Source organism: Sphaerodactylus townsendi, linkage group LG10, assembly GCF_021028975.2.
Source record: "Sphaerodactylus townsendi isolate TG3544 linkage group LG10, MPM_Stown_v2.3, whole genome shotgun sequence".
Taxonomy (NCBI): Eukaryota; Metazoa; Chordata; class Lepidosauria; order Squamata; family Sphaerodactylidae; genus Sphaerodactylus; species Sphaerodactylus townsendi.
In genome coordinates, this window is record NC_059434.1 from 29233521 (window position 1) to 29261102 (window position 27582).

Below are 27582 nucleotides of genomic sequence, written 5' to 3' on the forward strand. Positions count from 1 at the left end.
CATTTGTTTTAGCGGGAAACAACTTTCCAGTTATAACTTTTTGCTGCTGTTGTTATTCTCTTTCCAATTGGGATGAAATGCTCTGGCCTCATATCCTTCATTATACTACTCTCTTCTGCCAATTTTCAGGCAAATAGATGAATGTGTCCCAGTTTCAGAGGCAATTATGTTTCTCACTTGAGATGCATGACTTGGCATGGAAGTGATTCTCCCCCCCGCCTTTCCTAGGATTTTCGAGTGGAGAGGGGGTGTTTCCATTTTCAAGCAAAACAAAAACAGAGTGCAAAGACGAGGAGAACTAAACACTACTGCCTCTCTCATCTTATCTCATTGCGTTCCCGTACTTGAATTATTTTAATCCCAGTCTGCCTGCCTTCTTATACTGGAATCTTCTTGGAAAAGGCATCAGGCATCAGAGTAAGCAGAGTAAGTAATGAAGCTTCACTCCTCTTACCTAGGAAGTTGCCTCATTAGCCAGAATCTCTTAGGCTCATTCCGCACATGCAGAATAATGCACTTTCAAACTGCTTTCAGTGCTCTTTGAAGCTGTGCGGAATGGCAAAATCCACTTGCAAACAGTTGTGAAAGTGGTTTGAAAACGCATTATTTTGCGTATGTGGAAGGGGCCTTTTATAAATCCTGTCTAGGTCTTGGCTCTGCTGGGGTGCAACAAGTGTACTTCCTGGTAAACTCCACCTGCCTGGTCTTCCTCAGACTGACTGCTCTCAGCCTGCCTAATCTCCTGCCTGTGCCTTGACTTTGGACTGCCTGACCATACCCTTGCCTGCTGCTTGCCCTGACTTTAGACTTCCTTGACACATGAAGAATCCTTATGGACAAGCAGCATTTGTAATAGGCAATCAGAGGCTTACTGTGCCACAGATTTTGTTCCTGAAATCTTTGCAGTCATCTTGCACTAACTGCAACTTTCAAAACTGGCCAGTGCACATTTGCATGAGGCTAGAAAGATATGTAGCAAGTGGGAGTCAGAGAAACGGCCTTCATTCAAGCATCCTAAAGTCAGTAATGACAAGCAGCACAGAAAATGTGATAGACTTCATGTCATTGCTAAGACTTGTTCACAACATCTAGGCATATGTAGCATAAAGTGTGATGTCATTGCATTATGAATTGCCCTGCTGTGACCTCACGTCATTGGTTGCTGGCCTTGAGGGAAAAGCAGTGATGTCATGTCATAGAAAGAGCAAAAATAAGCACAGGGACATGATCCAAAAGCAGCTTTGAATTTGCAGGTGTTCTGTAACATCTTTAACTATCACCAGCTGGTTCTAAAATACATTTCTTTCTCTCAAAATCTAAGCCAATCAAGGCAATATTATTTTAAGCAATGCTAAAAATGATTCAGTTTTATGGCTCTTTTTCAGTGTCACACAATCCAAAACAAAAGTTTTGTATAGACTTGGCAGGATCTCATGCATTACACCCATTTCAGATTGGATAGAGTATAGATTATTTCCATTGAAGTTTGCCCGGGTCAGAAATCTGGGACAGCATTTAACCAAAGTAATATGAGATCTGATGACAAAAAGTGCATTTGGACTTCTTAAATAAACCATGGACAGGATACAATTTGTGTCTGGACCCAATTTTAATGTTCAGGTAAGCTCTTGTGTATGGAGGGGCCAGCAAAGGAGGATTTGGTCGCTGGAGAATCTCATACGTGGAACAGTTTATATAGGACAGGACAATGAATGCTTTAATATAATGATCATACTATATAACAAATCTGCTACAGGAGAGTTTGTGACTGTAAAAGCAAATGAGGACTTTATGTTGTTGTTGGGCAAAAAGAAAAATGATTTTCAGTAACTCTCGGTGTTTCAGTTAGTTAATACTTGTGTCACCCGGAATAAGCATAATGTTTCCTGGATACGAGTGACAGTCCAAGTATTTCAAGTAGTGAAAAAAATGAAGATGAATGAAAATACAGAATGCTTACCAGAGGAGAATAAACTGGATGGACTTCAGTAAAACATGGGTTTAGTTCCTGCCCAACTATTTAAATCAATTGGCTGTAAAAATCCTAACTCTGCATGGGACTGGAATATTACCTGGATAGTACGCTTTGAATCTAATGGACCTGCAATATGACCAGAAGACACTTCCATTCATGCAAAAAAGCCCTGCCCCAATTTTACTATTTCCTGTTGCAGAATACTATTTGACACTTTCCTCCAATCTCCCATAGTATCTAATTGGAGTATTTGGGATAAGAGCCATCGGCAGGGATTGGAGCAGGGGAAGACAAGTAGAACTCACCTAAAAGCCACTAATAAATATAAAAGATCACCCACCAGGAAACTGGAAGAAGATACATTGATTCTTTTGAAATTTCAAGAACATTTGCCAGAGAAAAAAACCAGGATATTTTAAAGATCATTAACTTAAAAGATTGCAAGAAAAAGGATAAAAAATATTGGAGTTACTGCTGGAAATGTCATGAAAAAAATCTTATTTTTTCTTATGTTAGAAGATATTTAAAATTTGGCTATTAATCTCTATTAAAATTTTAAAAATACATATAGATAATGATATATAATCTCAATATGAACGAATTATATGAGTATGATAGTTTATTTCATTTATCTTCTTTTCTTTGTTCTTCCCTATGTGAATGGTACTTGACATTCTTTAAGAATAAGTTTTTATCTAATTATTACGATTTTGATGTTTAAGAGCACAAATTAATGTATATCTCTCTAACATAGGCCCTTTCCACACGGAGGCAGAAGGGCTTGGGTTGGCGTTTCCGACGCTGACCCGACGACGCTGGGACCATCCGCATGGACGGTTCCAGAAAGAACCGGGACGACGACACCGCTGGGCGCCGTCGCCCGGTCGACTTACCTGCTCTCCGGCCCTCCGGCGTGTCTCTGGGGCCTGGGGACACGCTTCCCCTGCCCTGCACGCCTACTTCCGTGTTGCAGAGCAGGGGGGCGTGTCCCCAGGCCCCGGCGATGCGCCGGAGGGCCGGAGAGCTGGTAAGTGAAGGGAGGGAGTGGGGGGGTGAATCGCCGGGAAGCCACTGCCGTTTGCACGGCAGCAGCTTCCAGCCAGCATTTTCAGAAAAGTGCGCTTCCCAGCGCACTCTGGAAACGCCGCCTCGGCGCCGGGCAGGCAGCGCGAGGGCGGCGCGGCTGCGAAGCAGCTGTGCCCCCTGTGCGAATGGCGGCCTGGGAATGGTGTTTTTGCCGTCCCCAGGCTGCCATATTCCGCCCGTGCGGAAATGGCCATAGATAATTTCAATATGAATTTATTTACCAATGGTAGCAAGTGTAATTAATGCCTTTAAATGGAAATTTTAAAGAGTTGCTGCTAAAGAGAATTGGGAAGTTAAAATGAAAGAACACTTTTTGTATGGCAAAATTAACTGAATAATCCAGAATATGAACTGAAACTAATGAAGAGTGTTGGAAAAGCTTTTGTCTAATCATAAGAATGGTAGGTAAAGGGATCTAAATTAGATCAATTTGAGCCAAGAGAGATTTTTTGATAAATGCCAATGCAATAGATCTTTTTTGTGGCTAAAGACACACTAATGAATTACTGAGATCCCTCAATTAATAATCCAGTGGCCAGACACTTTGACAAGGTAAGCTTCTCTTAGAGAAATCTGTGCTCAACTCCAATTATCTTAGTTGAGTTAGATGCAATGTTACTTACTCTGCCATTGTTCATGAAAATGGCCAGAAATCCTGTTTTTTGACCCAATGTGACAGAGAGGGAGAAGCTGATCTTAGCATCAAAATGGAGAGAGAGAGAGACTCAAATGGAGGCTTATGGACAACACCAGAAAAATAAATGAAGACAAATTTGTGGGTGTCAATCCAGTATTCTGACCAGGGCCTCACTTGTTAGAGAGGGGGCCATAAAGTCAGATGTATGAGAGGGAAGGCAATATAAAACCAAATTTTGTCAGATTTGAAAGCCAAGTAGGGTTGGTACATGGATGGGAGACCACCAAAAAAACTTTGAAGAGGAAGACAATGTCAAACAATCTCAGCTTCTCACTTCCCTTGAGGGTCACCACAAGTCAATTGCAAACTGATTGCACTTACATACATAGTAAGGAGTAGACATTCCCTCAGAAACTTACTGTGTTGCCATTTTTGCCAGAGTGTATGAAATCATTACTATTTAGCTCATGTGAGTTTCCCCCCTGTTTTATTTCTCTTTAGTTTTAGTTCCATTGTAGATGTATCTGAAATCTCCCTGTCAATACATGGTTGCAACTGTTACTTGTCAAATAGCATACAATTTTTGTGCTAATTCAAAGAGCACAAATAATTCAGCTCTGTGTTGATATTGTGGACTACAGACACATTCAAAGTGGGGGGGGGGTTTGTCAGTCATTACTATCCCAGTGTTCATTTTTCATCAAGCGTCTATCATCACTGTCCAAATAATGAGCAAGTAGCATGGGGTTATACTTAAAACCCAGGCAAGAGAGCGGTGACTGAACCACAATCTGCCTTTCATGGGGTACCAAGCATTTCCCTCTGACTTCTTAGTAAACTGAGCCCACCTCCTTCGGATTCCAAAGGATACAAGGCCCCTGTCTTAAACTTGTGCATGAGAGTTTGCTTTGTTTTGGGTTTTTTGTTATTATCTAATCTGTTATTGGATTGTTTTGTACAGTTTTGTTTCATTACTGTGCACTTCACTATTATTGCTTCATTTTCATATTTTTTCCTTTGTTATTATTTCCTATTGATTGTAATAGAAGATACACATACACTTTTTAAAGATCTCTATCTTCATGGGTTTTGATCCAAACTTGACCAAGTTTAAGGGGACTGTAGAACTCTCCTAAGTATACCTACATTTTCAGACAGAAGAGCCTTTTTTTTTGAAGCGGTGAAATGCATCCTTGTTTAAGATTGAAGTTTATGGGAGCATTGATAGGAAAGATTCCAAACACACAGCAACACAGACAACAGCATGCAGTGAGAGAATGTGGCACTGCAGCCAAGTATCTGGAAGGACAGTAGCTCAAGGAAGAGGCATTTGGTGGCACAAGGAGGGCAAAGTGTTTGGGCAGGCAGGCATCAAGAAGAGGACAATGAGGAAGACTTGCCTGGACAAGGGATAAAGTTTGGAAAGCAGCAGGCAAGCAGAGACTGCAAGGGGAAATTTAGCACAACAGTGCAGACATTGGGAGGACACCCAAAAGTAAAGTTGTACCCCATGTCCTTCAAGAAAGCTCATAGCATCTCATTACCTGCTCCCCTTGAGGAACATAGCTTATGCACTTGTTGAGAAAATGGTAGCTACCATACCTTGTAAAAGAAGAGTCAGAGAAAGACAAGACTGACACCCCCCAAAAATAATGGGTTGAATTTTTAAATTATTATTGCTGTTTAGCTTTGGAATACCCTTTTTCACAATTACTATAATTAATTTAAAAAAAAGAAATGCACCAGTCTTCTATACTTTCAGAGTTGTCCTACAGTTCTAGGGTATCAAATAGTTCCATGAAACCTCCATGTAATACTATCTTCATGAGGGTGCCAAATATCTGATCTGTACTAAAAAAAAAATACTCATCTAACTCTAAAAAAGTCCATTTACTAAAAGACTGTTGCTGGTCAGGAACCAGTCAGTAGGAAAATCAGTGTTATTAAGTTGTAGCACTCATACAATATTGTGAAATGAGAAGTTTAATGCCAAATGAAATAACTTGCTTCTTGACATAACTAATTTGTAGGGTCTTAGCCAAACAAAATTCTACTGCTTAGAAATGTAAATAAAAGAGAGAGATTGTCTCCATCAGATTCTAAACATACTGTATTACAAACCAAACTTGAAACTCTTCCTAAAATAGCTTAGATGAATTTCTGCACAACCAAAGCACCTGAGTATAAAATCCAGGTAAATATTATGTCAGACTTCTTATTTCAGATTTTTTATTTCCCAGGGCTCCCTTTTATTTTAGTCTGGCATTCAAAAATAGGTTTTTCACGTCCTGATGTGCTTTTTAGTTTGGCAGAGTGACACAGCACTTGGGAATCCCAATTGGATAACTCACAATTTATTAAACACACACTATACCACCGTCTGTCTAAATGCCTTAAAATACTTCCTTTGTTTTCAGGTCTATATCGAGCGGTGCTTTACAAATGCAGATTGTAATTCACAGGAAGGGAAAACAGATGTCATATAACAGGCTATACATTGCCTCTCAAGTAAAAGCTGAATAAACCTAGAGTGTACCAAATCAGACTTGGGTTTCAAAAGTGTTGGCTTCAGACCTGGATTTTGGCAGCCATCTGACAAATATGTTGAAGGAATAGGTGGAGATTCCTTGCAAGGTGGAAGAGCAGGTGGATACTGCCCCTTACCATGCATCTAAAGTAACATGAAGTGTTGCTGATGGCATATTATTCTGTTCCTCCAGAAATGGAAAAGTAGATTGGCCTACTATAGGCTTCATCCTACAAGCTCACTTCACAATGGCATAGATATATTGTGCAGAGAAAGGTCACTCACCCACTACTAACATGCACATTTTGGATCATCACCTTGCTAGGTGTCGGAAATGGATCAAACTTCAAAGGTTGCATGAGATGCAAACTAGCTATGCAACTTACTAGTATATTTTATGGTAGAATTCATCCGTGGGGTGCTACAAGTAGGGCCTGAGGAAAACTGAGTCCAGTAGCCCAGCAATGAACGAAGGGCTGCTCAGCTCAGACCTTTATTGTGACAATGATGACAATAGCCAGCTTATTCCAGGGCTGTTGGAATGTCCCTGACTCTCAACTTGGCTCTACTAAGTATGAAATAGTGGCCATGTGGAAACTGCACATAAAATTATATTAATGATCCATGTAGCAAATCATTTGCATACCTCAGTTCACCACATCAACTAACTGATGTCATAGAGCTTTTTCATGTAAAATGTATGTATGAAAAATAATCAAGACGACCTTCTTCTCATGTTGGTCTTCTAGCATATCCATGTATAGACATTACCATGCTTATTAAAAAAAAAAATTCCTAACTGTATTTTCTTGTCATTCATCCATTGCTGGTTGTACTCTGAAGGTGCATTTAATAGAGCTACTGTTACAATAAAAATATTATTGTTAGCCTGCATTGGCCTATTTGAAGACACAAGTGGTAGAGTCTGGTACAGATGCTGGCTTGTAATGAAGTCTAGAGCTGAAGACACTTTCCACAGCAACCTCATTGAAGCTATAAAGATCTAGATGTGGTCAGTGCCTGGATAGGAAACACCGCCTTGAATTCCACGATGAAAGAAAGATGAGGTGTAAATGTAATTAAAATGTTCTTCAGATATTTAAAGGCTGTATGATAGATGTTATTGTGTGAGTACACACATTTAGACATGTTCATGGAGGAAAGGTCTATCAATGGTGACTAGGGCTATTAGCCACAATTACTTCATGTTCAGGGGCAGTTACAGTTTGAATACCAGCACTGAGAACAACAACACTCAAGAGGCATCTGATTGCTCAGAGAAACGGGATGCTGGACCACGTAGGCCATTAATCTGAATCTGTACAGCAGCTCTTATGTTATTACTCTACTGCATGAGAATTATGTGCTCTGTCACTGATCCACGATCCTTCTCATTATCGTAAAGAACAGAAGTTTCTTGAAAGTTATCAAAGTGGACATTGATAATAAGTCTAAAGGTCACCTGAGATGCAGACTAGATATGTAACTTACTAGTATATTTCATGGTAGGATTCTTCCCTGAAATGCTACAAAGGGCCAGAAGTAAACCGATTCCAGTAGCCCAGCAGTGCAGGAAGAGCAAATGTAATAAAATTAAAACATATTTTTTCATAAATTTAAAGGCAGCATGATATAGATATTATTGTGAGAGTACACTCATTTCCACATATTCAGTTCTAGACACATAATAAGTACACACTAGAGCTCATGTGCAATGAAAGAAGTTGCATGTGAAACAGACCTATTAGAAATGAGTGGGGTGCAGAAATTAATAGGAACATGACTGATTAGTGGGGGTATCAAGACAGTCCCAAACAGTTTACTACCTACATCATTTGGCATCACCATGCATTGCATTCTCACTTTTCCACCGCAAAATAATGTGTATAACTTCTTAAATGGTTTCTTTTCCCTCATAACCTGCCTTCCATCTGCTATATTACCCCACTATATTGTCAATCACATAGTATTAGGGTAGCAATTTTTCAAAGAGTTTTTCACATAGCATACCCCAATTTAACCATCTGTCAGTGTTACCCAAAGAAAGCATCTGCCTAACACAATTTTGACACATGAAGTGCAGCACAAGGAATTTGCTAACTTTACTTTTCATAGGTCACCATCACCTTTCCTCGGAGAATAATTGCTGGGGTTTTTGACCCATGAAATTTCTCAGTTTGGCATTTGGGTATTTTTATGGGAGTTGTTTAAATGTTCTCTTCTGTAGCTATTCTTACTGCAGCTTGTGACATTTTAGATAACTGGATGTTGGTCCTGTGTTTATCGTTCAGTCATAATTTCTCTTGATTTTATACCTGATCATAGGGGAATAAACTCCTTCCTCTATTTGAAGAAGGCCACTCCGTAACTAGGTAGTCAAAGTGTGTCTACAGTACAAATTTAAAACAGTTTTAAAACTTTTTTTTCAATTTTCTGGTTTCCATTCAAAGAATCTTGACATTCTATCAGCCCCATCCAAAGGGGTGGGGGATCAAATCCACTGCTGGGAGTTGCGTGGGGCTATGCCAGGACTTGCCCCAGCAGAGGGGCAGATTCCCACAGTGGTTAGTTACTGTGGGCCTCCATACCAGTGGGATGCAGTCCTGAATACAGGTCCAGTGTCCCTGCACTTCCGCTGCTGGTGTAGCAGAAGTGGTTCAGGTGCATGACCAGAGGAGGAGCTGACTGTAGTTGGCTTCCACCCAGCCATTGCTCCCATTACGTCGGCAGCTGGAGTTGTGGACTTATGCCAGCTTTTTGGTGTTAAGTTCACCTTTTCGGTGGTGTAAGTCCATTAAACCCAGTGGGGCTTTCAGGCAGCTTTTTGTGTTCTTTGCCTCCCCACACTGCAGGAAATTCCCTTTGGGAATGGCGGGGCAGTGCAGCTGTGGCACCATATCCAGCTCGTTTGGCACTTTCTCAATACAACTGTTTCCCGGGGTCTTTGAAATCAACAACTGAAGGTAAATTGGTTTCAGATCTGTTTGTACTTTACAGATTGGTATGGCTACAAACCAGGTTTGACTACTTCCAGATGGGTCATGGAGGTTTCCTTTAATTACAACTGATCTCCAGATTACAGAGATCAGTCCTCCAGAAGAAAATGGCTGCTTTGGTGGGTGAACTCTATACCTTGCTGAGGTCACTACCTTACCCTCTCCAGGATATACCCTCAAATCTCCAAGAATTTCCTCACTCAGACCTGGCAGCCCTACTGTGAACACTGTGAACTCAGTGGGGCTACGGAAACATTAAGTGAGTCTCCAAAATAATAACTTGTCTGAAAGTGATTTCTTGCCTATTTTTGCTTATCCACAAAACTCATGGCTCTAGACCTTTGCATGTTTCCATTTGTGTTCTGTGCTTGTCATTTTAGGTAAAATAATTTACAGTTATTTCATATTTCAAGAAGATCACCAAGGGGTCTATATAATACTACCACATATGCTGCATTTCAGTTTTTATAAATGATTAAAAAAAGTACTAGTACTTTCCTATAACTGTATTTGTGCCTACAAAAAATGAGCCAAAAGAAATTTTGGGCAATGAAATATTTCATGGCTAGAAAACACCTTGCCAATCCATTTAAAGTACAAAATGAGTTCCTATTAGCATATGCATTGAAAAATACGGTCACTCAATATTCCGTTTCTTCTCTTCAGATTCCATAGTAAAGAGCTTAATTTAGTACAGGCCGTGTAATCCTATCCCACCCAGCCAAGCAGCCTACCAGATATGAGCAGCCCCCTCCTAATTTTTAATTTTTTGAATAAAATATAGCCACTTGTGAAAATGAGCTAACTTTTGTCAATTATATATTGTATTTATTTAAGTAAACCATGCGTTTTGGCTTGTAAAATCCACACAAGAAACTGCCTTATACTGAATCAGGTCATTGGTCCACCCAAGTCAGTCATGTTGACTCACATTGGCAATGGCTCTCTGTTGTCTCAGATAAGAGTCCTTCACATCACCTCTTATTTGATCCTTTCAACCAGAGATGCCAAGAATTAAATCTGGGACCTTCTGTGTACCAAGCAGATAATCTATGGCACCATGGCACCTCTTCCCTACTCAATTTATCCTCACAACAAATTAGGATGAGTGACTGGCTCAAGATCCTACAGCAAACTTCCACAGCAGAATGGGCCTTTGAACATGGGTATCCCAGATCCTAATCCAACACAATAGCCGCTACAGCATGCTAGGTGTCCAAATATAGCCAAAGTAAAATATTTTAAGACCATTACTTCAATTGAAGAGACACAGCAACACTTCTCACTTTGTCACACTCAGCATGTCAAGCAATCCAGCTCATAGCCAGGTTTCTGAGCTCCTGTTTGTCACTCTCTGGCAGATTCTGCACGGGCCACAAAGACCAGTGTGCCGCTGGTAAAAATGTCATTGTGGGTAAAGACTTTGCACCACTGCAGCTGCTAGAGCACAGCTGCAGCAGCCTATTCCCCCCACAACGGTGGTTTTTGTGACTTGCTGGATTAGTGAGTCTTTTAAAAAATGATGGTATCCACCCAATGCTGAGCTAACAGCACCGAGTGGAAGGTGCCATTTTCCCCTGCACCGCTTTCCCCCCTCTTACCTCCTGTTGCCTGCATTGCTCTGCAGAGGAGACGCTTCCTGTCCTCCATCTCCGAGGCGTTGCAAGGGACGTGGGGGCATGTCCCCACATCTCTGTAGAGTGACGCAGGCAATAAGGGGGGGAAGCAGCAGGCCCCATCTAAAGGTGGCTCCACGAGCCACAGGGGCTCCAGGGGCACACACACGGAAGTGTGCAAACAGACCAAGGGGTGCACTGCTGCTCTTGAGGCCTGTGCTGAATCCACCTCTATGTTGTAAGTTGTGTGCTTTAAAAAATGTTTTAGGGGCAACCCCAAAAATGAGTAGCAGGATGGTGTGCCATGGTTCTCATCCTGAAGGAGAAGTAAAAGAACCTGAAGGTAAGTGTGTGACCTCATTGGGGTTGTGGAAGCTGGGAAGTGGGCATGGCTCTCTTTGGCTCTGGAACTTCACTTCCATGCTTTGTAGACTTCAGCTTATAAAATAAAACAGAAATGAACACGCATCCTTTCCAATTAGATGAAATTATGCTGCATCCTGCAGAGAATGTTGCAAGTCAGAAGAGACATTAAGGCATTATGTGGGGCTCTTGTGCACATAGGAGACAGTCAACATCTGCTCAAATTATTCTTTAAAAATCATTAGATTTAAAATGGTATCTGTTTATTGCAGCTCCTGGGAAGAACTCAGAGACAGGGAAGCCTATAAAAACAGGATCCAGTGTCTGATTGGCAAGGAATGCCCAGTTGTGCATATGTATCCAATACAGGTGAGATGAATTCTTTTCTTTCTGCAAAGGAAAGAAAACACATTTTTTCTACTGAGAATTCATCAGAAAGATGCACACAATTCAATTTGTTAGGCTAAAATGATAATTAAAGTCCCCATCGAATTTAATAGTCACAATCCTTCATAAATCATGGTTTCATATTTCTAGAAAATAGAAGAGGTAGAATGCATTACTCCCTTCAGCAGAAATGGCAGCTTGCTACCTACACCGGCAAGGAAAAGATAACTAAATCAAGTGGTAGAGGGTTCACTCTTCTGTGCAAGTTGTACATAGGTCATGGCACACAAGATCTATATGGGTCATCCCCACAGCACACAAGGCAAATTAATCCAGACAGGGGGAGCACTGCAGTGGCCAGAGGCGGCATGGCAAAGTGCTATGGTCCTTTCTGCATGGGCCAATAAAAGCAGGGGAAAGGCAGGTTATATGAACCCACCCTCTCCCCAACCCGTTTGCACAGCCAGCTGTCTCATGGACAGCCAGTGTGTTGGTTGGGGCATGTGCCTTCGCATGAAGGTGCATCTTTTTTCCCTGCCTGCCTGTGAAGCACAGCTGGACCAACCCCCCAGGCCATGATATGGCCTGTTTCCCCTGTATGGGTCCACAGATGGGAGCCAGGGAATGGTTTTTTGTCAATCATAATTTTCACAATTCTCTTGTTCAAATGCATCTCACAGCCATAGCCGTTCGCTCGGCTGTGGTGGGTGTTAAAACAAAAGAATCACAAAAATCTCTGATTGGGGGGGGGGAGAAACACAGTGCAGGCCTGGTTTAGGAGCGGGAACCATGCAAATCCTCTCCCCAACACACACACACACTGGATTAAACCTGTTGTTGTCCCAAATTTATTGGCCTGTGTGGAAAGGGCCTTAGTCACCTCCAAAGAGATGTTGGGCAGTGCAGAAAGTAGGAAAATTTTTAAACCCTCCTGTTGCCCAAATCATTCCATAGCCTAACAGGCTTATGTCACACTTTAGGTGGTGTAAACCTGTGGCTGTGGAGAATAACATTCCCACACTGGAATGCTGGTGGATTGAATGTTGCTGTCAAATCCCAAACAGTTAGATCTGAAGCTTTTTAAAATACCCAACAAACATGGCCAGGTAGAGAATTCTTGGCAGCATCTGCTAGTATTCACCAGAAATGGGCAGTCAGAAACTACAACATTGATGTATAGTCTGAGATGGAGAGCGAGGAAGGGGGGGGGGGGGGGAGGAGAAAAATGCTGTTATGTATTATGAAGTAAATACAGTCAGATAAAGACCTTTTAGCAAAGACTGTCATATCATGTACATGAACTAGGCTTGACAGCAAGATTGAGAATGGTTCCCTGGGAGCCAGTAAGTTCTATCTACTCCATTAGTTACACATGGAATTAAAATGATATGAGTTGAGAAACAGATAGAGAACTCTGATCTGGCTTCAGGTCAGTGCCTGTCTGAATTAGGGGGGAGAACAGTTGAGTACAAGTGAGAAAAAATCCCCCATGGATTTCAATGATCAGGTTCGCTCCTCCTGAAGGCACATTTTCCCACACTGACTTTCATAAAAGTAAGATAAAGATGTCAGAGGCTTTGTCTTGGATACTTACTTGGATCTTTGCACACTTACTTGAAAGTGACTGTTATTGAACTCAATGGAATTTACTTCTGAGTATGTGTGCTTAGGATTACACTGCAAATAGTTCAAGCAAAGTCTTTTAAGATTAAACTTCTTCAACTCCCAGCAGCATAATACGGCAGCTTTCTGTGCTCCTGAAGATTATGCTGCTGGAAGCCAGTAGATCTACAAGAACAGGGCATGGAGGGGTAATAGCTACAGTGGAAGGATGAAACTGGCAGAAATTACCTTGATTTCCTCCACCAACAAAAACGTTATTATCAGTGTCTGCCAAGAATGAAGGCTTTTACCATCTTCCTCAAACTCTACAATGCCATGGACCATAAGTTGATCCTTGTCCACTTGGTCTTCCTTGCTTTCTTTGGCTCCAAACTTTCAGCAGCCTTTATAAAAGGTAGCAGGAAGGACTTGTGTTTGGAGTTCTGTGGTTTGGTATAGGGGCATGCATAATGAAATTGCTGAGTCAAAGATACGCATGGAAATTGCTGATCCAGGTCAGTACAGTGATTTCCCAGAATGGTAGTAAAAATACAAGGTTGTGGGTATAACAACAACAACGAAAAGCTTCCCCAGACAGTCTGTATTTATTTTTAGTTTGAGTGCTTACCAGCAAAGCAGCATCATTTGGGTTTTTCTTTGATTCCACTGATTTCCTGGGCATTGTTATTTCTCCCTTCCAATGAGATCCTTGCAAGAGAGGCTTATGGAGCACTCCCAGCCAATTACTTTTGTAGACAAGCTATAGAGATCACCTGTTTTCCTTTGCACCCACCTGTGTGGGGTAGGGTGGAGTGGGGTGGGACTTTCTTGTTCTTTGCTAGTACTGTGGGTAGGAAAATAAAGAGCTAGAGTCAGCTTATTCAGCGGCCCATCACATTTGACATCTTGGTCCACTTTGCTTGAAACCTGGAGGTTCTTTACAGGCAGCACCCACTCTGCTGTAATTTTAGCATCATTAGTGCCTCCTGCAATGATGGCCCCCAATGGAAGCTCCAATTCAGAGGACATGAGAAACAAAAGCATCTTCTGCCTGGGAGTTTGGCAGGAGCAGTGTCAGGGGGATGCTATCTAGGTGATTGAGATACATTCACAAGTCAGTGTAACTGCTTAAAATAGCAAATTAATGCTGCTAGAAAGATATATGTAACCAACCTGCTATATGTATCTACTGCCATTGTGTATTCTTTCCTTGATCTCTACTTTATGGCTTCACACGCTTTGTAGACAACTAGGCTTCCCCTGGTACCTTTGTCCCATGAGAACTGTATTACATCTGTTATTTTGTAGGGTAGGAAGCTTTCTCTTGCTATCTGCTGCCAACCTTGGGGCGCCTCAGCTCCAAAGACTGTTTTTCCCAATATGGATCCATACATGGTAGCCCTCTCTTGAATGCATCTAGTCTGGTTTCCTTTACAAAATTTTTGGAGCCCCTCAATGTGTCCTGTATGCTGTTCTTTGTTTAGAGGCGGGACAGCATTTCTTAGAATCTGGGTCACAACCTTTAAATTTTGGCTGCTCCTTTGCTTCCACTCAGATCCTCACAGTTTGACGTCACTTGCAATGCACAACCTTCAAGCTTATTTTATTTATTTATTTATTTATTTATTTATTTATTTATTCATTCATTCATTCATTCATTCATTCATTCATTCATTCATTCATTTATTCATTCGTTCAATTTCTATACCGCCCGATCCCCGAAGGGCTTCTGATTGGTGGTCTTGCATTGAAGCCAAGACTTCATCCCTGGGTTTTGCATGGGATTCCTTACTCATGCTTACTGCTTCAGAAATATCCCAACAATTAAAACGCAGATTGTTTGAGCTGGAATATCAATTCCTCATTGCTCATCAGTAGTCGACTCCCTTGATCACATTACTTTTCTTCTAGATATAATAATATTAGGCCTGATTTTGCTACACTGTTTCCAGTTGAGTTTGAGACCTTTTCTGACAATATAAAAATGATTAATCTGCTTAGTAGCTCAGAAGTTGAGATATCTGAAGCTGTAGCTAAAGCGCGGCCGCGCCTTACCACGGCCGCCATTGCGGGGGTGGGGCCCGAGGAGGGAAGCTGCTGCCCGGCTGTCGATGCGGCCGGTCGGCGGAAGGCTTCTGCGCATGCGCGCTGGGTCGGGCGCATGCGCGGTTGGCGGCAGCGACGTCGGCTGGCCTGTTGGGAGGGCCAGCCGAGCGGTTGTCGCTGTGACTGGCGGCTCTCGCGTCAAGCGAGAGAGCGTCAGTCAAAGGGGCAGGGCAGAGCCTTTAAAAGGCCCTGCCTCATGGCCAGGCCCCATTCGGAGCCTGGCAAGAAGACGGTTTTCCCTCCCACCCGGTCCCTGCTTTGTTGGGTTGTAGTTTACTTGTTTTGTCATAGCCATTGCCGGGTTGCGCATGGGGGATGATCTGATGGAAAGGGGAGCTGGGGGAGCTCCCCTGTTTTGGCACACCTCCTTAAGAGGTGGGGGTGGAGCAAGCTCAAGGAAGGGACGCCCCGCGGGGGGCTGAGAAGTTTGCTCCCTTAGCGTAAGTTGGATGGGGCCTCCAGTCATGGGCATTTCGCTGGACTGGACATTGTCTCACTCCAATCTTTCGCCTGTTTTATCCCTCCAGCACCGGGCTGAGGAATCCGTTTGCCCTGGGGTCAGCACTTGTGCTGCCCAGAGGCTTGGATCACCCCCCATGCTGCGCCATCTATACTTCCTATGCTTTCTGTTAATAAAGTTCTTTGGCTATGGCCATTTACTTATCCACTTTAAAATTGTGTCGGTAGTTTCTTTGGGGGAAGCATGTCCGAGCGGGAGGGCCACCAATCCACCCGCAAATTTCTTTTGAAAGTTTTGTGCGTACAGAAATTACTTTCAATGTTTTTGCCAAGTCTAACCTTGTATTATATCTTGTTTTCTTAATTTGTTCTGTAAATGCTAAATAAGTGTTACTGAACTGTTTTTCACAACCTCTTGGGAAAATGGGAGGGGGTCTTTCAACAGGGGATAAAGGGTACTTTGAATGCCAGCTTTGTCAGAACTGACTTTGCCAAGTATGGTACTTTGATACCTTTTCAATGAATGCTACTTATCAATACTTCAGAGTCCATTTCTTGGTTTAAGGTTGCGAGCCCTAACAAGCATCTCACACCTGGGATTTTCCAATTGCTAGTTTAGCAATTTTCAAATATCCTGGAGTGAGAGAACTAAAGTGGTTCAGACTCATTTTGGGGATGGGACCAGTGGTGGGATTCATCAGGTTCACACCACTTCAGCAGAACCGGTTGTTAAAATGGTGCTTGTAAACAACCAGCTGTTAAATTATTTGAATCCCACCACCGTAACTGGTTGTTAAATTATTTGAATCCCACCACTGGATGGGACCTGTGCAAAGTCCCTCACAAAAATGGTTTATATGCTGCCCTATATCTGTGATATTTGGCCTGCGTGGAATCCACCACCATCTACACTCCTATTTGTACAGTTACTTTACTTTTAAAAGCCTAAGGATTTCCTCTTTGGGTACAACTAATCTGCCAGAAAAAAGGAAAGCACAATGTCAATAAGTGCAATAAAGACAGATGTTTTGTTACTGGCAGAGTTATGGGGAGATGTAGGTCTGGAAGCCAGGACTAAAAAAATGTGTCAGCAGCTGCCTATCAAAACACGTCTTAAGGATATTGTTTTCTCTATCTCCTGAAAGGTATTCATCTCAGGACTAAAGGTGCAAACATTAGGAAAATAACCCCTATGTTTCTTTCACTTCAGTTGCAGTATATGATAACTGAAAATCCCCCCCCCCCTCACACACACACAATAATCATTATAAGAAAGTATATTTGGTTTACGACTCTCTAATCTATTTTATGGGTAGAGATAATGTGTTCTGAGGTCCTGAAAACATTGAGGAGAAAGTCAGGGTTTTCTCAGATAACCATCTTCATTTACAGTGTTGTCTTCAAAACCATCATTGGCTGTCAGAAATTAGGGACACCACAACAGCCAACTAATTTAGCCTTGAGGCCTAAATTCAAGCCCTTTTTTTTGACTGAAGGAAATAGTATCCCACTTCCCCTTTTGTAGTTAACAATAAAAAGGCATCCCACATGTATGAATGAACATGCTACCTACATCTTAGCTAGGGTCTTTCAATACATACGCGTAACTTAGGCCCTCTCCCTCAATCTAAGCTGACAGAAATGTTGTAGTTCCCAAAGAAAGGGTAGAATATAAATATGAGTCATTGAGTTCTTTTTCAGACTTTTTTCCCTGTCATGGTAAGTTTACCAAGCTCCATCAAACCATTTGTGTATCCCTCAGGGAAAGCTCCCATTTCAAGAGAGAGCTTTTTAGGAACTGCTAATTAAATTCTGTTCTGATGCTGAACCTCTTGACCTGCCTTAAGAGGCAGTCTTATGTAATCCTGTAATCCCTGTTTAACACAGACTCTACTCCAAAATATGAATTATTGACAAATAAGCAATCTCATGCAGATACTGCATACTAGAATATGGATATGGTCCTGGGAGCTTACCAAAAGGAGAGAAAATGAACAATTGATTTTCTTTGTATTTATGTTATATTTGAATTCCCTCCCAATGTTTTTACTCAGGAAAAAAAGGAAGGCAGAATATTCTTGTATGTCTCCTGAGGAGAATTCATGTGTGGCAGAATTAATTTGTCTAGTATTTGCAACCTAGGACTTATTCTATGTCTCCTGAGTTTCTTATAAATATATTATTTGATTGTCATAGAAAAAATATATTATTAAAAATATATTATTTGATTGTCATAGAAAACAGAAAATTTAGGACACAGAGGAAGGTGACTTTGTGGTAGATTATCGACATGGTGTGGAGAAGGTCCCAGATTCCTGGGATTAGTAGCTAAAAGAAAAGGATGCAGGTGATGTGAGAGACCTTTGTCAGAAATCCTAGAAAGATGCTGCCAGTAAGAGTAGGCAATACTAACCCTGATAGAGCAATAGTCTGATTCAGTAGTTCAGTATGTGTTCATGTAAAACCATAGCTAATGACTACAGAAATGTTAAACAAATAGGCCAATTAAGGTATTAGAAACTAGGTTTAGGTTTCCTTTCCAGGGGGTTCAGCTTGACTATTCAGTGGTATGCAACTCCAGATTGGATTTTTCATGAATAACAATGCTGTCCATCATCTGTGATCCGTTAAAGAGCATGTGGAAATTATGATGGTGAGAATCATGGTATATAGAATTACTCTCTGAAATGGACAGAAGAGCAATAATCTTAATAACCTAGTTTGGAAACTTAACATGGAAGCAAAAAGGAACATGAATATGGGGATACCAAAACTAGGACCTGACTGATTATATGAGCTATCCTGTTTTGATTTAGTTTCTCCTTTGTGAGGAAGAGACCTGTGCATTTTTCTTTCCACATGTTTCTCTTTCTTGGCTCAGCTGGGAATAAATAATGTAAAAATTGTATATACTGCCATGAAAGCAACAGAAGATCACAAACAGAAAGTAAAAGGAGGTGAACCAATGACAACATGGGAAATGAAAAAGAAAACAAGTGTTTTTCTTCCTTTAATACATACACAGAGGCATTGCAAACCAGATTTCCAGAAGACTCAGAGGCCCTTTCCACACGGGCACTGGGGGGGGGGTCCGTCGGCATAGTTTATGCCGGCGCACCCCCGCAGGACCGTTTGCATGGACGGTCCCGCTGGAAGCAGCGGAGGCGGTGCAGCCTTTGCACAGGCTGCGCCACTCCCAAACGCTCCTTACCTCCGGTCGCCTTCTTTTGCATTGTGGAGGCCAGGGGACATGCCCCTCCTTGCCAGAGCGACAACGCTGGAGAATGAGGCCGGGGGCATGTCTCCTGGCCTGCACAATGCAGTAGACAGCGACTGGAGGTAAGGAGCATTTGGGAGGGCTGGGAGAGAAATGTCGGCTTCCCCCCGGCGCCATTTGCATGGCACCGAATGGAAGCCGGTGTTTCCAAAATACCTTGCTCCCTGAGCGAGATTCAAAAACACCATTTTGGCGGGAGCCGGGAGCCGCTGCAGCCATTAGGCAGCGGCACCTGTGCGAGCAGTCCCCGCCAAAACGCTGTTTTATCAGCCCACCACTGCCACTTTTGGCCCGTGCGGAAAGGGCCAGAGAGATTATAGTGTTTTTATACTGCAGTCTTAAGCAGTTATACCTTTCTAAAACCATTGACTTCAGTGGACTTAGAAGGGTGTCAGTCTGCTAAGGTTAAATTATTTGTTCCAAACAATGATTAGCATTTATTTATGCAATTCAGATATTAAATGAAGCGTACAAAATTGTGTGTTCCAGCATCTTTACACATAATATTAATGAATCTTTAGTAGAACATGATCACTTATTTGCACTATCATTCTCAAAAATGTGGCCACACATAAACTGGGTATAGACACCCTGCATAATACATGGCAAAATGAGAAGAGAGTCCAAGCAGACAGTTTTCAGTGGGCTTCTCTCTATTATAGCTGCTGATATTTAGCTGCCTCGCTGTACTATATGATCTTACAAACAGTTGTACTCGCTGCCTCGCTGTACTATATGATCTTACAAATCTTACAAACAGACTCTCCGGCTGCACCCTGCTAAAAATTACAGGTTGTAATCAGTGTCTCAAAACTGGCTGGACTGTGTGACTAGCTGTGCTAAGATTTCCCCAGTAGGAATGTCCCTTTCCACTTTTCATACAGATGCAATTAGGAGACAATGAAAGGCATTGGAGGACACATTCCAGATGGCTCCCAGCTGTGAAAATGTTTCATGTGCTGCTGATAGTTTGTTATGCTTGTCATCCTGGAATGGCTACCCTCCCTTTCACTGCGTGAGGAAACCAGGGTGCAATCTGTCCTGAGGGAAAGCATGTTAAAAATAGAATATAGCTGTGGATTTTCTTCCTGCTTATTTAAAATCTAGGCCACAACTCCATTCTATTATTTTAGGCACTGATTTAGGGAATTCTGACTACAACCGAGGGGCGACCTGTACTGAGAAATTTCATACAGCATGCTGTTCAGTGAATTTGCTCTTGAACTCTGTGTAATTCAGCCAACAATTTCGCATTGACCTGATTCATAATTACTTGTTGTGGCTAAATACTTTTATACAGACAATTACTACAAATACTAATTGTTAGCATGTCACCTGAGATTTTCCATATTAGGACAATTGTGGTGACTTTATCCTTCCATGTTGCACATAACAAAGCAGAAAGGTAAAATCGTTGGCCAGGTAGGATTGGAAGGGGAAATGAGAGACCATACCTAACTACATGAAAATGGAACTGCTTAGCAGAATAAGGCAGAATAATTTTTCTTGTCCCACCCACTTGCCCAATCAACCTTAAAACATTGCCCCAAAGTTGGCTTAGGCCAGCTTCCCCCAAACTTCTTGTGTTATAATAATAATTATTATTTATTAGATTTCGTAGACTGCCTCATCCCCAAAAGGCTCTAGGCGGTTCACAATACAATAAAGACCAATACATTACTTAAAAACATCTAAAAACATTTAAAGTTCAATATGCAGCATATCAATTCCAATAATAACAGTCTAACCCATATTGGTGGCACCTGGTCTTAAGGCTGGTCTTAAGACTGGGAGGGGCTGGCAACGCCCAAAGATGAAGCCAGTGCGGGCACTGCCAGAGATATCAAACTATGGCAGGGCCTCACAAGGGGGCAGCCAATCCATGGCCAGACTCACCGAAAGCCTGGTTTTGTGAAGTTACGTGAAGCCCCGCCTGATACTGAACCTGTGACCCTGCTGTTATTCCTCTGGATACACTTGCTGCCCCTTATACTTATATGTATTCTCACTGGATTCCATGATTGGTAGTTATAATCTCTTGTACTCTCACTCTTTTTCTGCATTGCTCCTTGCTTCTCTTCCCACTCAGCTTCCTCCTCTCTCCCTTCACTAGGGTACGGTAACACTATTAGTGCTTTGAATTTCTGGCCAGGATGCAGCAATGCGCAAGTGGAAATATAGATGGACTTAGGGTCAAATTTAAAATTACTGTTTTAAAGAGTTGGTTCCAGGTTCCTCGGACCCAACTCATGTTCCTCGCAGCAGTTTCAGGGAACAGCTTCTAATAGAAAAAAAGAAGCTCAAATGGGCTCAGAGCAGTGCTTCAGGGCAGGGGGGGGAGCTCCTGCCTCTCCTTCTCCCCTAACCACTTTGATATGCAAAGACCACACTTGACAGAGTGTTATTTCCCTGATTTTACTTCTCACTCAAAGTATCTGTACAAACTGAACAGCAATATTGGGGAGATAACTTCCTCCAGTGTGGTTTTCACACAGGATAACCACGTGTGGGTTGGCAGGGGCCCTTCCTCACCCACAGCATTTTTATGCCCATTTGTGCACTTTTTTTAAAAAGCCATTCCTGGCAGCTGTTGTGTGCCTGCAAGGAACACAAGTTGTCTCCAAAGAAGCTAGACCCATTTTTTTTAAAAAAGTATTATTTTGTTTGGCCCTAAGAGCAGGTCCACTTACACAATATCTTGTGCATTACCTACAACTTTGCTCCCAGACCTTATAGTGCCCAGAAACTGGTTGCACAATATCTTGTGAGAGCAGAAAGGCAAATAGGAATGCAGTGTTTGAGTTAGTGTAAGTGGCTGCTATGATCTTTTTTCTCTCATTCCCACTTGCACAACAGTTGTAGAAATCTTGCACTGGATCCAGCCCGCTGTCTCTTTCTTTCATTCCTAATTTGCTAATCCCCATATCTGTACTTATGATTGATGTTTTAATTCTATAGATCAGCCAAGAATAAAAATCTAGTTGAATCTATGTACTGCTGTTTCTTGTCTTGTACAGGGAGACTGCGGACATGAAACCAATGGTAAAGCTAGGCAAAAAAAAAAACCCAGGCAGAATAAAAATGGTCACATCAAAAGGCACAAGAACTATACTGTGCACATGTAGGAAAAAAAGTGTGCAGCTAAGCAGAGATTAGGCTTAGCAAGTGCCATCCTTCATGGTTGAGCAGGAAGTGATGCATATCACTCAATAGTAATTAGATAATAAACATGATTATATAGAACAATTCCTTATCCATTCACAGATTCCCCCTTCTTGCCTGAGATAAAATCTGGGCAGATGTGCCACATTGATCAGCCTTCCTTCTTGTGTAAATCTAATTCCATTATTTTCTGTTATTTGCTGTTTGGAACCAAAACATCTTCCCATATTCTTATAACCTCTCATACCACACTTCTAAGGGTAGAGAGAATCAAGTGTTGGAAAGTCACACAAATCAGTTGACTTCTTCCATCTGTGTGGGATACTCAAAGATTTTTTTTATTTTTCTGTGTGTATTAGACTTAAGAATGAAACCCTCATGTATGGAATCTATGCAGAAAGGTTCTGAGAGAAACTTGTTAGAAACTGAGAAGGAGACAGGGTCATTCACAGCAATGTCTGACTTGGTTTTCAGTCTTTGGTCTTCCTTGGTTATCAGGAGCATGTACTGCTGTCCTTAAGAGGACTCGGAATGTTGTCTTTTTATGTTGGCCAACAGATAAACTTTCATTGTGATCTTGTATACTTAACAATGTAAGTATATAGTAAATCTCCTGTTACCCTTCTTGGAACATCATTTTCATAAAGATTTCAAAATGCACTGTGATATTTAAGACTGCAAACTATGGAAGCAATCCCCAAACCGCTGTGGAGAAAAGAATTAGGTTAATGCAGCTTCCATTAATTTTGGATGGATTTATTGAAGGGTTTGATGAAGTTTTATTTACGAATGATTCCAGTGCTATGACAATTACACCTGTAAAGCCCCTGTGACCCTTTAAGACAAAAGAAACTTTGGCAAAAACACCAATTAACATTTACTCAGTAACAGTCATTTGGCATTTGAGCCTTTCCAATATTCAGTTATGGATGTTTTATGCAAAGCAGTCTGCAGATCCTCTGTTTCCTCGGCACTTTACCCATGAGTGCTCTTTGGAAGAAGAACATACAGTTTAATTAAATATGAACTGGGATTCCCCTTCACAACAGCAATTCAGGGCGAAAATAAATAAGGACAACTTTCCAGTAACACGGCTATTTGTTTTATACACTTATATTTTATGGTGTCTAACAATATTCTTGATGCTTAAGATTTGTGGGCAGATGTGCAGATCTTTCTTAGGTAAATAACCACAGGACATGTTCTGGATTAAATTGGGCCACAGCCCTTTATTAATGCTGAAGCTGGGCGAGCAAGAGGAGCGCATCTTACAGCCGGACAGCAACAGCCCCAATCCCAATTGGGGAGGACAGAGAGGTACCAGGCCATCGGGGGTTCGCCCTTTGAGGCCCCCTAACTGCTGGGGTGTCAGGCTCGCCTGCAGAGGTCTCCGCAGCATTCTCCATGAGCCCGACCGACCCCAAGCCTCCGTTGGAGGCCTCCAACCGTGGGGAGGTCTGTCATGTGATTTCGGCCTCCCCAACAGGATGAACTCCTCTGCCCAAGCCGCCAGGACTGCAACTGAATAGCAGCACCATTGAAAACCCTGTCCCTAAAAAGGGAGGGAGGGTGGGTCAGTTTGCTAAAGGTGCCAAAAGAGGCTGAAGCAACCATGTGCTGCCTAATATATAGGGAGTGTGCTCCACCCATTGCCCCATGCGTGACGCATGACATTGCCGGGTGGTCAGGCTCAGTTGTTTGGCTGCCCAGGGTCACACATGTTCCTTACCCAGAGTTCACCACGTGCCCTGCCCTCTGTCGCAATTACAGGCCTTGTTGATTCAAGTGCCGTTATTTATCGAAGGTAGACTTTGGAGAGGGATAAAGCAGAAGACAACAAAAAAAATAGAAATTAAAACAGTTTACTACTTCAAATAATAATTTCAGATGCATATTTTAGATGCACATATCTTTTGCTCCCTTCCACACACACTGGATTTGGATATGCAGTGAAGAGTTGGCTGTATTTTCCCCTAACTTTCTTATACCACAGTTAAGCTACATTTATAAAACAGATGCTGTCTCTGGTGAATTTGTCTCAATTGAGATTATCTGCTCCCATAGCCTGATGGATCGAATAGGTTTTCAGATGGCATTAGGGGTTTTTGCTGCTGAATTGATAGGTACTCCTGTTAATTACCTGGAAGGCCTCTGGAATTGGAAAATGGCCTGGGCAACTGACCAAATCACTCCTAGGTACTTTCTCTCAGATCTGAGAACCCAGGCAGCCTGGGTTTACTGAGAAGCTGTGGGCAATTAAAAGATAGGAGACAGGGCTAGAGCCACAATGGAGAAACTCAAGATGAATTCAACAAGGCCCAGGCAGCCAGGCTAGGGCTCATTTTGAATTATACTCTGTGGCAAAGAAACCATATTTCTCCACCTTTGAATCCACCCAGTGTACACTGGCAGAACTCTTCTGGGTGGTCAAAGACCTATTGGCATCCAACCAACAGGAGGAGGTAAACTGCTCTGCAGCCCTCTGCAATAATTTTGTTTAGCACTTGGTGGATAAAATATATTGCATATAAAGTATCCTGCATATATTACAATTTGAAATCTACATTAGCTGCAATAGGATCCAGGGGGCCAATTTCTCCAGTTGAGTGGAATACCTTTGTGCAGTCTGAAGATATGGACAAGATTTTTGAAAGTTTGAGACTTACCATCTGTTGGCACATCCCTTGCCGCCTTCTAGCTCCTTAAATCTGTAAGGAGAGGTGGGTGGATTGTGTCTGGGAGATAGTAAATGCCTCCTTGGGAAACGGGGAACTTGTTTCTGCTTGAAATGCGATGTGGTGTGTCAACCCCTAAAGAAACCTAATCTGTATCCAGGACAGCTGAATAACTACCATCTAATCCCAAACGTGCCATTTTTGAACAAGATGATTGAATGAGTGCTGATCAACCAACCTCAGGGATTCCTGAGCAAAGTGGATCATTTGAATCCATTCCAATCTGATTTCAGACCTGGTTATGGGACTGAAACAACCTTGGTCACTGTCGAGGATGACATGTAACAGGAGATGGATGTGAGAGTGCAACCCTGTTAATTCTGTGACTGGTGACTAGTCAAACTGGTTCCCTGAACAAGGATCAGCTTGGTCCAGAAAAGTATAAATAGACATTGAGATATTGCAATGTGCTTCTTGCAATATCTCAGTCTTTTCAAAGACCTGATACAGGGACAAAGCATTTGACAGGAACAACCTGCAGGAGTTATTGAAACTGTATAGCTTCTAGACATTTATTTCTATTGTTACCTTCTGGTTTGTTTCTCTCATCTTTTTATGTCCCATGTGATAAGTGGCAATGGATTGGCAAGGTCTTGTAGCAGCATCAGCAGCATTAGTAATCAAAACGTTTAGGAGCTTCATTGTCAGACAGGGGTACCATTATACAAAGCTGTTCAAAAACAAAGGCTACCTGAAAAGTGAGACTTGCATTACTGAATGCAATGGAATGTATCCAGAATCCTCTGCACTGTACCAGACTATCTATTCATAATTACATAGAATAAATGTATGTGTTCCTTAGTGTTTAGCTGTGTTCCCCAAAGAATAGCTTCTGAAGAAAGGAATAACCACTGGAAGGAGTTCATTTTTTCCCTCATGTTAAATGTAAAGACTTTTGCCACTGTGCCTTTCCAGATTAAGTATGTGAAAATTGGTCTGCTTCCAGAATGAAAATGACAGGCTTTGCAATGTTACAAGTAAAACTTTTGCGAAACGATATGTGTGGATCCAAGTCATCAGTGTTCCCTAGTTACAGTGACTGTTATAGTATAAATGCCTACTGTAAAATACCTGCTTCTACTAGTGAAAAACAAACATTTGGTACTGATACAACTATGATACAACTATGAGGGCTGCTGCTATCTATCTTGTGTATTAAAATACATGCAAATCAACAAATACATCCAAATCAACAAATAAAATGAGTGCTGTCTTTTATAGGAAGTGTTTCTTGTGAAATTATGAATAACTGCATAAATTTTAACTTTATAAACTGAAGTGTAATAATACTAATATCTTGTTCCAAGCAGCAATTGAGTGGTCCAAGAAAGCATAACATTTATTTCTTCATAGATCACATTTCTGTTTGTGTGATTGTCTGTGAGGAATTGCTGCCTCTCTGGGAGATAACATTCCTGCCTTTTCTTGGCACTCAAAGCTGTTTACAATTTCAGAATGGCAATAATGTGGGGAGGAAGTGGGGAGGAAGTGAATCCAGTTCTTATGATCTAGAACACGGGCAGCATATTCCACAGCACTGTTGTGGTGGAGAACCTTTGTTCACAAAAAGCTTTGTGGCCATTAAAACTGTTGGATCCTGACAGATGTCTCCTGATACCTTTTACTTATCTTTCCTTCACATTCTGTTCTATCCAACTGAACTTTCGTCCCTACAGGTCTGAAACTGTCAGAAATGAGATAGGACAAAGAGTTGTTCCAGAATCTGGTTGATTGATGTCCATATAGAGCCAGGTAGCCCAACTGTGTTCAGGAATCCATGTTCTATTTATTTTAATGCTGTCATGCTGCTTTTCTTCTGCAAAGCAATATTCAAAGAAGCTAACAGAACTACAAACAAATGACATACTAAAATTGTAACACAACAATAAGACAAAGAGATCCTTTCTGCTATTGCACACATATCATCCAGTGAAATCTTTCATATCAGGAAAATGCATAAGCAAATGACAGTTTATGAAGGCAGAACTTTCTGGGTCGGAGTGGCTGTTGTAGCACAGCTATGTTGGAGCAGTACTAGCAATGGTGGGTGATTTCTTTCTGGACTGTAGACCAACAGGGTGCTTGCTTCTTTTTCCACTTTTACTCAGTCACACTCACCCATCAGTGTCTTTCTCTATAGACACAAAACTTCTTGGCTACAGCTGTGTGTATGTGTTTCAAAGGATCATAAATAGAAAGAGTTTTCAAACGAATATATTCCCTGTCAGAAAAAAAATGGATCTTTCCTGCTGGTCTACTGTCAACCTCCTCCTGATCAAACTAGACAAGACCAGCTTCTACTGTTTGAGGAGAATTTTTTTTCTTGTTTTGTTTTTAGACTTCTGGCAATTGCTCTTCACATCTGCACACTGTTTATAGTTATCACATAATGTCCAAAAGCTGCCAGTGGATGGAAATAATCTTTTAAATCCAAAGTGAACACAAATGAAGTCTCTATAAAAGCTCTCATTTGATAATAAGTAGACTTACCAACATCGTGGCTTTCATTTACACAGCCCCATTCTTATCCACAGCTTGGAAGATTGGAAGGGGCTCAGCAGGAAATTGCTCTATGATTTTTTTTAACAACTCTCAAAATATTAGGGAGAGGGAGTTTGAAGTTTTGGTTGTGTCCTAATTGCTCAATGGATGTC

At 41.7% G+C, this 27582-nt stretch overlaps 1 long non-coding RNA gene across 1 annotated transcript in view; it reads left to right on the plus strand.

Moving 5' to 3' along the window:
• Positions 1-324: 324 nt before the first annotated feature.
• LOC125440313 overlaps positions 325-27582 on the plus strand; it is a 31653-nt gene continuing 4395 nt past the window's right edge. Inside the window, exons 1-2 of the long non-coding RNA XR_007245668.1 lie at positions 325-417; positions 11473-11569. This is a non-coding gene — a long non-coding RNA (uncharacterized LOC125440313). The remainder of the gene's footprint in view (positions 418-11472; positions 11570-27582) is intronic.